This window comes from Pelobates fuscus, chromosome 8 (assembly GCF_036172605.1).
Source record: "Pelobates fuscus isolate aPelFus1 chromosome 8, aPelFus1.pri, whole genome shotgun sequence".
NCBI classification, from domain to species: Eukaryota; Metazoa; Chordata; class Amphibia; order Anura; family Pelobatidae; genus Pelobates; species Pelobates fuscus.
Window position 1 is genome coordinate 97,794,044 of NC_086324.1, and position 15,324 is coordinate 97,809,367.

The following is a 15,324-nucleotide window of genomic DNA, read 5'->3' on the forward strand; positions in this document are numbered from 1 at the left end:
CTAGATTTTCAAACTCACTTAAAATTGCTTGTATATAGTACGGTGAATGAGAACATGATAAAAGGAGGAAGAAAAAAAAAAGTAACACATTGGAAATCAGACAGATGTCCTTTTAGAGGACTATATACAAACACAAGAAACTAGAACTTTATCACTGGATTCCCAAGATAAAGTCTATGTAAACAAGCCATAAGCACTCCACTGCATTTGTGCAGTTTGCTTTATGACAAACATATGGCTGCTATTCCCACATCGTGGAATGTTTTTGTTCCTTTCCATGATCATGTGGTTAATATTTATGTGACAGAAGCAAAGACAAAATTGCGTTCACAACTTGTAATATTAAGCATTGCAAAAGAGGCCAGTTTAGGAAGCCTTTAAATATGTAACATGTTTTGCATGGAGGGGAAATATAAAAACAGGAATATGCTAATCATGTAGGCAAAGAATACACAATATCCATACTGCTCCATCATCTTGTTGGGATGTTACCCAACAAGCCCGGATTTGATAAGACCATACAAAATGTGAGGTCGTATTCCACCACCCCAGGTTTGTTCTGGTGTCCCACATCTGGGACACCCAAACACTGGATAAAAGTGCACTCCACAGTCCAAATGTACACAATAAAAAAAATAAAACAAAAGTGAAAAAAAAAAAAAAAAAGAACTGCTTTATAAATATACCACTTTTAGATTACAAACAAAACATGCATGCATTTAATTAGGTTTTAATTTTTTGAAGAAAGGGGTGTATGTCTAAAACCAGCTCGCAAAAGCTGTAGTTCCCCAATGCTTTCGCAAGACCTTCTTTTCCCATCGAGATTATCAGTGGTTTTCGCGCTCTCTCGCTATACATACATACGGACAAACCAAATGATACAAAGTTAGGGATTCCTTTTCTTAATTTTGCTCCTTCAGTTGTTTAGTAGAAAACTCCCTACTTTGCTATCATTATCAATAGGAAAGGATCCAAAACAAATAGTTTCAGCTTAAACAAATCCATAACAAATCTAATTTTCCTTTGATTAAAAAAAAAAAAAAAAAAATCAGCTGCTTCAGAACTTGGATAAAATTCAATCTGGAACAAAATAACATGCACAGGTCTAGTAACAGGACCAGTTGACTCACTCTTCGCACATCAAGCACTTTAGTAAGCTGAAGCGCTCTAGAGTGCCCCTTTAAGTTCAGTGCATGTAAATTATTAGAAGCTATTGTGCTGTACAAAGCTCACTCAAGGCATATAGCCCATGAGCATTCATGCTAGTCCTATTATGGATAGGTCTGCCCCTTGGCAACTATTTAACCAACACATCCCCCATCTGCAATTCATACCTCCCAGTGCAATGAATCTAGAACTAGTACTGGTGTACCGGAAGAGGTCTTTAATCCAACATAAGGCCTGTTAATGCCAATCCTTGATAGCGACCAGTTGTCTGGATACTAAGCCATGGGGCAAAAAAAAAAACTAAAACCACACAACACCCCTCACTACCACCATCTGAATCATGGACTGGTAGCCGTGCCTGGAGGACTGGTTTGGAAACAACTGCCTTGGGATTTTCACAAAGTTTGGTGTAGCCTTTTATTATGAGCATAAATGCTTTTCACAAATTAAACCTATTAAAGAAACAATCTAGTAACTAGATCACAGCTCACTTACATGGTTACAGTACCAGGAGTCCCCCTGGCACAGTTCCTCCTCTCGGTATCAACCATCACCACTGGGGCTAATAAACAAGCATTAGTTAGAATGATTTATAGGGGCACTTCAGGCACCAAAATAACTTCATTTAAATTAAGTTGTTGTGGTGCCACAAGGCTCCTGGGCACACTTACCTTCAGGGGTAAAAAATTTTCTTAAAATGGTATCCCAAAATTGCCTCCAGCACCAATATTAACCCAAAACAGGAGACATCTGAATTCTGAATATCAGTTTCAGGAAGCGTGGAGTGCTGCCTGATAGGGGTGCCGCTGTTTGGCTGAGAGCAGTCAGCTGGTGCACTCAGTCAATCAGTGACTTGCCTTTAACAAAACTGGCTTTGAAAATGGCAAATGTATTTCTTTATGCTCCCTTTAACACCAGATATAGAGTAACAGCATCAGGTAAAATCAGTCTTATAACCACTTTAGTAATGGAACTGGTTGTAGTGCCCAGCAAGTCACTTTAAAGGCTAGAAAATCCAAGGAAGCAGACCGTGCAGACTGTTTCCCCACAAACAGCACAACAGAAAACAAACCAGGGGTATCGAGATATGAGCCACAAACTGGGACAGTTGTGAGGTAAGGTAATCATGGAAGTAATGAACTCCTTCAGATCCTACTGGAAGGTAAATTAAAACACTACCTGTTTTCTCACATTAAGTTTACAGATAACAGACTGGAAAACTACACAAAGCATGACCCAGACTGCAATGCTCTGTTAGCAGTTCAAAGGAGCTGATTAATAATCAAACCAGAAGACAATGTATTCATACATCATTTAAACAATGTAGTTGGGCTTTTTTTGTTCTCTGGAACCAAAGTACACAACATCCTGTTTTACAATAAACCAACAATATTTTTTTCCCCCATTTGATAAGCTATATGCACACCAAAATTGTGTTCAACTATGGGACGAGAGTTATAGTTTGAGTGAATTGTGGGAAAGCACTAAAACTGAAAACAGAAATCATAATATTTGGATCTTTGCAAATAGAGACCATTTCAAGAATCAAGCTATAGTCACCCAGATCACTTCCGCTCGTTGAAGTGGTCTGGTTGCAGTGTACCTGTTCCCTTAAAGGGACACTCCAGGCACCCAGACCACTTCTGCCCATTGGAGTGGTCTGGGTGCCAACTCCCACTACCCTTAACCCTGCAACTGTAAATATTGCAGTTTTCATAAACTGCAATATTTACCTTGCAGGGTTAACTCCTCCTCTAGTGGCTGTCTCACTTGTGTGTCTAATAGACAGCCACTAGAGGGCTCTTTCTGGTTCATAGCACAGATTGTCTGTGCTATAGCATCGCTAGACATCCTCACGCTGTGTGAGGACCTCCAGCGTCGCAAAAATCCCCATAGGAAAGCATTGAAAGCATTTTTCAATGCTTTCCTACGGGGAGGTCTAATGCGTGCGGAGCGTGGGCGGACCCTGGACCAGCATAGAGGGAAATCGGCGCTGGACTTCGGTAAGTCACTGAAGGGGTTTAATCCCCCTTCAGCAACCTGGGATGGGGGGTGGGAGGGAGAGGGGACCTGCAGTGCCAGAAAAACGGTTTGTTTTCCTGGCACTGGAGTGTCCCTTTAAACCTGCAATGTAAAACATAAACAAGATAAACTGCAATGTTTATATTGCAGAGTTATTACTGCCTCTTGTTGCGGTCTACCAAACAGCCCCTAGAGGTACTTCATGCTGTTTCACAGAGTTTGACTTAATGGTTTCCATGAGGACATCCAGCGTCTTAAATCCCCATAGGAAAGTACTGATTCAATGTGTTCCTACGGGGAAGGCCATATATGATGGAATAAGATGTGTCTAAAGGGTTATTTAACCCTTTAACTGCCACTGGGGGTTGACTGCCAAGTAGGGGGCAGAGGAACACTATAGTTTGTATTCCTAACACTATAATGTTCTTTTAAAGTGTTCTTCTAGGTTTTGTCCTCCTCCCTTTTATTATTATTATTATTATTATTATTATTATTATTATTATTATGATGATGATGATGATGATGAATGACCTCTTGGGCATTATTGATTAGGTCCACCATTCCAAATCGTGAAATAAGTCATAAAATATGTTTTTACTTACCTGAAATTAAGCACTGGTTTAGTTCCCATCGCCACTTTCAACAACACCTCCTGACGTCACGCCTGTCATCGTGAGGTCCATTCAAAGGCTTCTTGTAGAGAAGCCTTTGAGTGGACAGTTCAGATCGTTCAAAGCACATACTCTGAGCCAGGGAGGTTTGGAGCGAGTGTTAAGGGAGACAGGGTATGAAAAAGCCAAAAATAAATGAGATGGGTACAGAGAGATGGGAGGGGAGACACAAGCTTTCCTTTGCTGCAAGGTAGAGAATCAGATTACAGCTTGTCAGAAAGCCATGCACACCAACAACAAATAGAAAATATGCACAGATTTGGCAGTCCGGACAAATTAACGTGTGCCAGGGGAGTAACTAGCTTCATTCACACAAGTGCAGATAGCCATGGATGAGCATTGTTTCAAGCTGAAACGCTGCACAGCCAGATTCCTTCCTCCATGACAACTTCAAGAAGACACATGCCATCACTATTTATATGTGGATGTGTGTACATTCACCCATCTATAAAACAGATACATGAAAAGTTAAATTTATTTTGGTGCCAGCAGTGGTCTGCTTCACAGCCAGAGTGGACACCGTGAAGCTCAGCATTATTACTAGATGTAAAGGTCTTGCCCAAAGTTCTCACTTGTGTGACTTGAGCGCTATCACATTAATCAGGACCAATTATCAGCATGTTTGTTACTGTTCTAGTACCCTGGGTGGAATTTGGCACGTCCATGGCCCTGCTCTATAATGACAAACATTTTTAAGAAAAGACAAAAAAAAATAAAAAAAATAAAAAGTACAGCCACATGGTTAATGCAACAGGAAACAGAAGGAAGCCATTAAGAGACAACTAATTGAAATAAACTGGCCAGGTTTAAGGCACAAGCTTCAGTTTTGCCTCCAGCACACAACAGCTATGACTGTTTTCAAAAGGTCTTTGATAAAGAGATTTTGTGTATAATATAGATCAGGACTAAAAAAAATTAAAAATAAATAATGCAAAAGGGGGTTCAACCCATTCCTAACCTAGGCAACATTTATGATACATTATAATACTTTGTTACAATAAAACAGAAAGAAGAAAAAATATTTCATCCATGTACCTTAATCTTTAAATGCTAGGAATGAGAAACGGGACCTTTGGTTTATCAAAAGGGGAAGTACCCAGCACTCTATTAAGGCATTCTACTCTTACCCAATAAATATGTTATATGGAAAAGTGGAAGCAGAACAGGGGGAGTTAGGGCAACTTGATTCCCTTATTTGACTTGGATGGAATTATACATTCCACTCTGACACTATGGAAAAGTAGCTCAAATCACCCACATACCAAGAGATTGATGTACATTTGGCACATTGTCATCCCCACAAAAATACCTATTAGGCATGAGACAATCCATTTCCTGCCACCAATGTGGACAAAGGACAGCAGATCTTTAACACCGTCACAGTAATTCAAACGTGTGGAGAGTGGTGGAAGACGTATCAATGAAAAATCATCAGCTATCCCCCTCCACTCCGACTCTAGAATAGCAAGCCATTTTTTAGTTTATTTCAAGAAACTAAACTTTCTAAGATGTATGTTAACAGACATGGCTTGAAAATCCACACATTAGACCCACTATTTTGCTTCTCTTATATTTATTTATAACACTGGAGTGTTCTGTTACTCGAACGCCCAGTTTTTTGAAGTTAAGCAATATAGGCCTTTTCCAGCTACAATTGCAGTTAGTTGGTTTGCATATATTTAGAGATAGTTTGTTTTTAGCAAAAACATTACGTAGTTGAGTCTCAAATTTTGTTACATGGACAGTTTATTCATAGGGAGAATTAAAAAACACCCAGACAGCTGGCAGTGAGCAAAATTTTACATAATAGTTCACAGTGCTCCATACCACTTTAAAGAACATACAATTTTAAAAGGGCTGTAACTGGGTTTGAATGAAAGCCAAAGTGATGTGGTCACAGAATGCTTGGCAATACCTACACAGTTTCCTCTGGGAGGGGAGGGGAGGGGAGGGGGGCGGGGGTGAAAAGAAAAAAAAGAAAAAAAAAAAGTTTAATTTTAACAGCGTGTTTTTAGGGCAAAAGTCCTTATCACCGGCACTGCCAATTCAACTTTTATCACAACATACACGCAGGAGGCGGTTGCAGGCAATACACATATATATCTCTGTACATATACCACAGATTGTTCGATAAAATGTGTTGGGAAGATGTGAGTGACCGACAGGTTACTGCATAAACCTAGTGATTTAACTCTCCTAAACGGCAGATAATTGAGCAGTGAGAATGCAGGGACATTACCGTTACACGAAAACCACTACATTAAGCAAAAGTCGTGTGGTGCCTAGAATGTCACTTTAAGTGACCTTGCATTATTTGTCCAATTTTACAGTTGGGACGTTTTTATTGATGAATAATTTCACAGAAGGCTATAGACAGTAATGCTTACTGTAGACCGTACCCTCACCATTCTGTATTAACGTTATTTTGCATACACCTGGCTCATAAGGGATACCTTATTACTACAAGAGGTCACCTGACGACAAAGTTATACGTTTCCTTATTCTAACTTGCCAAACGGAAGTGTACCATAGACATGTAAGAACTCTATTTAGCCTTGCCAATTCTAAAAAAAAAAAAAGAAAAAAAAAAATCTATATATATAGATGGAGAGATTTCCTAGTAGAACAAATGAACAAGATTTAAATTTGGTTTGTGGCCACAATACATTATGGTCCCCCAACTCCTTATATTCTACTTTTGGAACACAAGAGAACCCAGCACAGCAAAGTATGCTTTAAAGGTTTCAGTGGCTTAGGGAGATTATTAATTCTTAAAGCCATTAAAGGGACACTCCATACACCCAGACCACTTCTGCCCATTGGAGTGGTCTGGGTGCCAACTCCCACTACCCTTAACCCTGCAAGTGTAATTATTGCAGTTTTTCATAAACTGCAATAAGTACATTGCAGGGTTAACTCCACCTCTAGTGGCTGTCTACTAGACAGCCACTAGAGGTCACTTCCTGGTCCATAGCACAGGAAACCTGCGCTAGAGCGTCGCTGGACATCCTCACGCTGTGTGAGGACCTCCAGCGTCGCTCAGAACCCCACAGGAAAGCATTGAAATTATTTTTCAATGCTTTTCTATAGGGAGACGTAATGCGCATGCGTGGCATTTCCGCGCATGCACATTAGGTCTCCTCGGCCGGTGGGCGAGATCCGTCTCACCCACCGGCCGACGCAATCACAAGGAGGAGCGTCGCGGAGGAGGAGACAGCGGCGAGGGATATCGCCGCTGCCTCACGTAAGTCACTGAAGGGGTTTTCACCCCTTCAGTAACCGGGGATTGGTGGGTGGGAGGGAGAGGGACCCTCCAGTGCCAGGAAAACGGATCGTTTTCCTGACACTGGAGTTTCCCTTTAAATCAGTGATCGGGATTTGCTACTTTTAGAAGTAGCCAGTTAATAAAAACTAAAAGGTCCTCCGAAAGAGAAAATTATTCTCTGTTTTGGAGTAGCAAAAACTGTTTTTTTTGTAAATGTGTTTGATTAATTTTTTTATTTTTTTTTAAATCTCAAAGTGCTATAAATCAGAACAAGGCACGTATGTCTCAAGATATGCAAAGAAAGATTAAAGTACCTTAAATAAATGTGAGACTTTTCCATTGAGCAGATCTCTGTGTGTGGCAAAACGATACACACAGGTCTCTAACCCATCAGAGGTAAAATAATAAATGGAGCAAAAAAATAAACACCACACAATCACAATAAAAGATTCATACATCTCAAAACCAAACACGCAGATCTCAGGGTCAGGAAGGGTAAAATTCTATAGTTTCACCAGTTCTGGGTTTACTAGTACACTCTCTCAAATGTTATTCATATTAAAACTGCCATTTGACACAGTTTGGTTAATGCATGTGTTTGTCTAAATGTGTTCTTAGTGTTTAGTTTACCTATTGTACTGTGTTGTAGAACAGGTTGGCGATTTGTAAATAAATACTTACATAGAAGTCAATATGGACTTCTTTCAGGAAAAGGCTAGTAATGAGTCAGTGAATTTGAATTTTCTTACAATAGAGGGAAAAGCAGATTTTTTTGTTAAAATTGTTTTTAAGATAAAAAAAAAAATTATATAAATTCACTCAATGGATTTTCCAAAATAATGCAGTTGTTGTTTGTTTGTGTTGTTTAAATGATCCTTTGCCGTGCAGCATTGTGGTTCATTGGATTCTTACTACATTAGAGGTAGAGTGCCAGATCTCCTTTTTCGTTTATATATATTTAGCTAGAAATGTGTAAAAGTGGACGGATCAGCCACAACATTTAAAACAACCTGCCCAAAATCATGTAAGTTGCCCCGGTGCTGCCAAAATAGCTCTGACACGTTGAGGCATGGATGCCACAAAACCTCTGAACAGAACACATCCTGGTGACACCAAGATATAAGCAGCAGATCCTTTAATTCCTGCAAGTTGTGGCCTCCAAAAGATCTGATTTTTTCCCCCAGCACATCCCACAGATGCCCAGTCATATTGAAAAGTGGGGGATTTGGAGGCAACACCTTGAACTCTTTGTCATATTCCTTTAAACCATTCCTTAACAGATTTTGCAGTGAGGAAAGGTGCTATATCCTGCTGAAACAGGCCATGTCATCAGGGAAACCAATTTTCATGAAGGGGTGTATATGCTCTGCAACAATCTCTAGGTAACTGGTACGGGTCAAAGTAGCAACCACATGAATGGCAGCATCCAAGGTTTCCTAGAGCATAAAACTGCCTTCACTGACATGCCTTCTTCCCAGAATGCACCGTGCTGTCCTCTCTTCCTGAGGTAAAATGACACATGCACTCGACCATCCACCTGATCTAAAAGAAAATGTAATTTATAAGACAAAGCAACCATCTTCCATTGTTCCATAGTTCTGACACTCACATCCCAATATAAGGTGCCTTCGTCAGTGGACAGGGGTCATCAAGGGCTCTCTGATTGGCCTGCAGCCAAACTGAAAACCGCGATACGCAGTGTGTTCTAACACCTATTATGGCCAGCCTTACGTTTTTCAGATATTTGAGCTTTGGGCACCCATGATGCTGATGGTCCTTTCTTGCACCACTTTCAGTAGGTTTTGGAGTGTTTCTGTGGGAATTTGTGCCCATTCATCCAGTAGAGCATTTGTGAGGTCAGGCACTGATGATGGACAAGAAAGCCTGCCTCGCAATCTCTGTTCTAGTTCACCCAAAAGGTGTTTGATGGGGTTGACGTCAGGGCTCTCTGTGGGACAGCCAAGTTCTTCCACACCAAACTCATACAAGCATGTCTTTATAGACCTTTATGACTTTGTGCATTGGAACACAGTCATGCTGAAATAGAAACTTCCCCAAACTGTTCCACAAAGTTGGATGCATAGCATTGTCCACAATGTATTGGCATGCAGAAACATTAAGATTTCCTTTTACTGAAAGTAAGGGGCCCCAACCCCTGAAAATAGCCCAATACCATTATCCCTCCTCTGCCAAACTTTTCAGTTGGCACAATGCAGTCAGGCAACGTTCTCCAGGCAGTCTCCAAACTCAGACTTAAGCAACCAACAGACTGTCAAAAAGAGGAGCATGATTTGTCACTTCACAGAACACATTTCCACTGCTCCAAAGTCCAGTGACGCCATGATTTACACCAGTCATCCCGACGTTTGGCATTGCATTTAGTGATGTGAGGCTTGCATGCAGCTGCAAGGACATGGAAACCCTTCCATGAAGGTCTCACCTCAGTTTTTGTGCTGATTAATGCCAGTGGAAGTTTGGAACTCTTCAGCTATGGCATCAGCAGAGTGCTTGCAACTTTTACATACCATGCGCCTCTGCACGCTCTGACCCCGGTCTGTAACTTTATGTAGTCTTCCGCTATGTTGCTGAAGTGCTGCTGTTCCTAAACGCAGCCACTTTCCAATAATGCAAGGAACTATGACATTTTACACATTGACGTATTGCAAGGTGGAATCCTCTCACTATACCACACTTGCAATCACTGATCTCTTTAAAGCAACCTCCCCCCTCTCGTGTTTGTAAATGCAGACTGCATAGATGTGTTTGATTTTATACACTTGTGGCAATGAGTTTGATTGAAAACACCTGAATTCAATAATTAAGAGGTGTGTGTGTGCACGCGTTTTTTTCTTAAATATATTTTACTTTTTCTTTTTAGGGTCTATAATAAAAAAGTCAAAACAAAAGTGAAAACCACCACTATTTAATATTCCGGTTTATTTTTCCAACACCTGCACTATTTTTATTCATTAGTCTGTAATGTAATCCATTAAATAATATTTCTGTAGAAAGACACACAGATGTGGGGGCAAAATGTGAAACCTGACAATACCCAACAGACCATTCACTCAATTGCTGAATTTTAACTGGACTTATGAAACAGTCATACTTTCCATGCATTCTGCTTATATTATGAAATGTAAAAACCTATTTACTCATTTTATAAAAATGAAAGCACCTATGGTTTATGTAAATAATTTTACATTTCAATCAGATCGCTTGAGCTAGAGTATGGGAGTATTGAGAAAAAAAAAATGCCCAGATTTTCACAGAGCAAGGGGTGTATTTTCCCCACTTTCTACAACAAGCAAATTATCATATGTGGGCGTTTACAACAGTTATCTAATTCCACAAAGGTGTATTTTTTTATTTTTTTAATTTATTTTAACATCTCAGGATTGATAGGTAATACTTTTGGTAGAAGGCACACTCTGGAACAGTGCATGCAAAGAGCTTTTAATAGATTGCTTTTATCATGTTTACCATGGGATTTTCATTAAAAAACATGGATACAGTGGGTTGGTGGTTTTTTTTTTTTTTTTTTTTTATAAATTTCCACTTTTTTTTTTCCCTTTCCACAGTCTGGCTCACTGGGCATCAGATAAGAAAAGTACTGACAGCATCGAGTATACTTCATATTTGATCTGGTGAGAAAATCTCTGCTTCGGAGTCTAGAGACCCAGCTCTTGCAGGATGTTCTCATTTCTCCTGTACAGTGACCATTTTTTTTCCCAATGAAAAAGTTCGGTTGCAGATTTTTATTAATGTTGCACGGAAGCACAGTAAAAGAACCATAGTGTTTTTTTTATGTTGTTGCTTTACATATTCTATAATCCTCTGCAGTGCAGCAGGAGGATCATCCATACAGTCCAGGAATAGAGGGCATGAATGCAGAAACTGTTGTCATGACAGGTTCCCTTTAATACAATCTATTGAACAGTCAATGTGGTCCACCACCTCCTAAAGAAACTACTCCAAACATTAAAAACACAGCCCTGGCACCCGCTCACTGTTAGTAGGCAAACCACTTAAATGGTCCTCTGGGCACTCACCACCACTTTCTCTGCAGATGAAAGATCCTGCACGGGGCTATAACAATACCACAGTGTCCATGTAACATTAAACTAGGTCAAATAGCTAATAAATACAGTATTGCTACAGTAAAGAGACATCTAAGATACAGATCCATTCCTGCAGAAATTATGAGATTTCATAGTTTCTCACTTACTATGTAACGTATTATAAAGACCCTCTGGTAACAAAGGAAAAACGGACGATTCATGTCGAGACATTACAGTTTCCTTAGAACTACCAAGAAGCGGAAACAGGTTACTGATTAATATTACAGGTTGGATATTATGAGAGATCAACACACAAATTATAAATATTTTTAATACATTGCTAAACACAAATACCATAAGACTTGTTTTTTCCCCCACAGATATCTCACATTAACAGTGCTCTCACTACTGCAAGGGATTCTGGGTAGGCATATACAAAAGGAGCTCACCAAAGAACCACATTTTTGCCTCATAATTCCACTTTATACATGGATTCTTTGGAGTATGTGTCTGCAGTATACAACAGCTTTGAAACAACTCCGGAAGAGGAGCAAAGTGGTGGGGATACAGTGGGGGCAGTGTGTGTGGGGCTGATTAAAACAAATGATGCTTTTTTAATAAAAATAAATATATGCTTTATTTTCCCCCTCCCTTCTTACCTTTGCCCAGGGTGGTGGGATATCGACTGTGAAGCCCTGGTGGTCCGGTGGAGAATCCCTGGCGGTTCTAGTGGGGAGTAAACTCTAGTCTGCAGCTCCTGGGCTAGAGTTCACTCTCACGAGAATGGAGTGTTGCCATGGTGAAGGCACCCAGCAGCGCCGGCGCTTGGATAGCACCGGCCCTGCAGGAGAGAGCATCAGCAGCTTTAGCATCTTGCCCACAGAGAGGACTTGGCGTGCCATAGTTTTGCCATCACTGTTAAAGCACCTGGGAGTCCTCTGGCACTGTCCCTCCATTCAGTAATAAACCATTTTTCTAGCAGTGTAACACTTAGTAAGGCTCCATTACCACCCAGGGTAGCACTGATTGGCTCCTAGGGACTCTTGTTTAGCATTAATGAGTTCTTAATCTAATAGTAATGCCCAATAGGGCATTTTAAAACACAAAAAATAAAGAAAGAAAGAAAATTAAAAAAAAAAAAAAGTGGAAGGGTTACAGTAACCCTTTAAACCATTAACAATGGTAGGACAGTGCCAGGACACTCCAGACACAATAACCATTTCAATAGAATGAAGTGGTTCCAGTGTCTGCTTTGTCCCATTGATAACGTGGCTCTGCTCAAAACCGGTTATTTATGAAACAACCCTTTAGGTGCTATTTACTCTTATGACACAGATTGAACAACTTAAACCCTGGGTTAGAGCACATCCTACAGAAATGATTGTGGTCACTGGGTTCAGATGTGAACCCATGTAAGAAATTAATTCCTGCAGCCATTAACAACTGGCTAGAATGGAGAGGATTTTTTGCCTTAACACTTCATTGTGCAACCAAATAAGAAGCGTTTACCTGCGGTCCTGCAGAAATTGACCCAGTTGCTTGGAATGATCCCTTGGATAATGGATTGTGTTGGAATAGGGTAGCAATGTTTCCCATATGCCATTTGGTGTCCACACTTTACAGAGTTATTCAGTAAAGTATTAAATTAAAATTAATTTAAATCTAAAAGGCAAATGTTGGGACTTCAGCCAAATAGGAGAATTCTTCCAGAGAGGCTATTTTTGCCATAATTTTGCGTTTGGATTTCCATTTTTACAGTTCAGAGCTTAGAAAATAACTCAAGAAGTAAAATTCAGGTTTTTTCAAAGTTGTCATGAAAATCTAAAAAAGGAGGTATTTCTATCCCACCCCTTTTTAGTTCTTGCAGCCCAGATTTTAAAAATTCTAAACAATACACACTTTAGCAATAACGTTTTGTGATTTCAATTCACTGCATGGTGAATAAACCCATTTACGGATTTTTAAATATATGTACACATACAGAATAATAAAAAAAAAGGCATTAGTTTACTTTTATGTAAAAATCTAAAATAGGGTTGATTAACTAAACGTTGAAGTATTGCCAGCTGAAATCTAAAGGTGTGCCAAGATTTAAATACACAATTTTAAAGATTAAATAATAGTAACTGCCACTGCAACTCTACTTCACCAAACAAAAGTTAATTACTTCTCGCAAATATTTATTCAATATTGGACAATTACCACTTTGGCAAACAACAGGTTAACTACACAGCAAATTATAGGTTTGCCCAGACTTCATGCACACAAAGCACAGACCTTTCATTAAAATTAACTCTTTTCATCCAGATGACTGCTGACATCACCAGTGCTAATTAGAAACATGACTGACACCATGAATGGAATTTAAAAAGCACCCCTGCCCTCCCCTTTTGTAAATGCATATAAACCAGAGGGCTGTAACAGTAACTGGCTGAGATAGAATGATTCACAGAGATCACGATTTAAAAACACATTTTAGTGGTTCCAGACATCCCTTGGTATTTGAGCATTAGTTAGCATTTAATTGTGTGCTTAAAATGATTCTGTTAATGTACTATCCGTGGGGGGTTGGGGGGTTTTATTTAAGCAACTACAATATTGACCATTGCAATCAATGTCTCAGACAGACAAGCAGAACCCGGTATTTTAAATAAGAGTACAGCTAAGCCTGCCCAAAAAAGGTGTGTTATGAGAGAGGAAATCACCCCATAGGGGTGTTAAGGTATAACATGTCTGGCACAAGCATCTCTGCCAGGAGTTACACTGAAATCAGTGCTAGTCACTTGTTGCATCCATTGTCTAGTATTAAACGTTTTGCATCATTGTATTAGTCATTTGATTTCAAGGTTTTGTTTTTTTTGGGTTTTTTTTTTGTGCTAAAATGTATTGAATGATATTCGGAGGGAAAGGGTCCCGGGCCATAAGTAAAGAAGCATAGAAATAAGTAAAAGCCATAAAACCCCTCGGATTTTGTATGAGTTTGTGTGAAAGTCAGAATGATCGTGAGGCTGAGTTTGATTCAGCAGACGCCCTGCTACTTACTGGAATCAATGCAAAAAAGAGACAAAAGGAGAGAGGTGGGTGAAACAGACACCCCCCTCACCACCACACCCCGGGGAAGTTGCTGATCTACTGCTCAGTACTTGTCAAGGGTTTCCCCATTCATGACAAACTGTATTATCTGCCTAGCTATGTTCAGTAGCCTCAGGCTAATCAGACTGGGTATTTAAATCCCCTCCACCCCCTAAAATTGGGGAGCACGTGTGACCAAATATGACTGAACAAGACCCTCTCCCATGCCATCCCTGATATTTAACCCTTTCAGTAAGGTGTGGTTGGAAGACACCCCCATCAGTCAAATGATTACCAGATACAAGTCATAAAATACAGTTAGGAACAGTATAGAGACTAACTGAAGACTTACTAGATAGATACAGTATCTCTTTCTATATAACATACATTTTCATTAACGTGCATAGCTTATACTGTACCTTTCTAGGGATGACTCCCAGTGCCTTCTATCCAAACGTCCCCGAGTCTTTCGAATTATTAGTCCACAAAGATAGAGTAACTGTAGCAACAGAGTTTATTGCAGCCACAAAGAATGGCTGGAAATAAGAAAAAGGAATGAACTGCATCCAACAGCTCCCTAATCCGGCGAGCGTGTGAATGAACCGGAGAGTTAGTTACTTCCTCCCAGTCTGCCACTATCCAGCAGCCTTAAAGAGAGGCCGGTATAGGGAAAGGTCCCAGCAGAGGATGTATTATTCCTGCCTCCTTACCACCTATCATTTTTATATAACCCCACCCACAGGTCTCTCTCTCAGAGTCTGGAACACAGCGCCACCTGGGGGAATGAAGATGTTCTTTATTAGGGTCCAAGCAGAAATGATACTTTCAAAATGTGAAGTACATAAGCTGTTTGATGTTATGGTGTGTACGCAGAGAAAATGACAATACAAACTTTATTTAAGAGTTGCTATTAAAAATCGATCACTGGTGTTTTCCCCCCCTCTATTGATAACCAGGTTTATGGACAAAAGTGTCCTTAATGTAGCATTAACAAAAGACAGGGAGGACAATCTGACCCTCTATTAAGGTGTGCACACACACAGCCAGCACTCCCCTTGCATGTAAC

The 15,324-nt window shown here is 40.0% G+C and overlaps 1 protein-coding gene across 3 annotated transcripts in view; it reads right to left on the reverse strand.

The window, feature by feature from the left end:
* Window positions 1–14,936, reverse strand: part of MYO1B (myosin IB) — a 235,345-nt gene extending 220,409 nt beyond the window's left edge. For all 3 annotated transcript variants that reach the window (XM_063430177.1, XM_063430176.1, XM_063430175.1), the window contains exon 1: window positions 14,678–14,936. The gene's annotated coding sequence lies outside the window, so the exon portion shown is untranslated. The remainder of the gene's footprint in view (window positions 1–14,677) is intronic.
* Window positions 14,937–15,324: the final 388 nt, after the last annotated feature.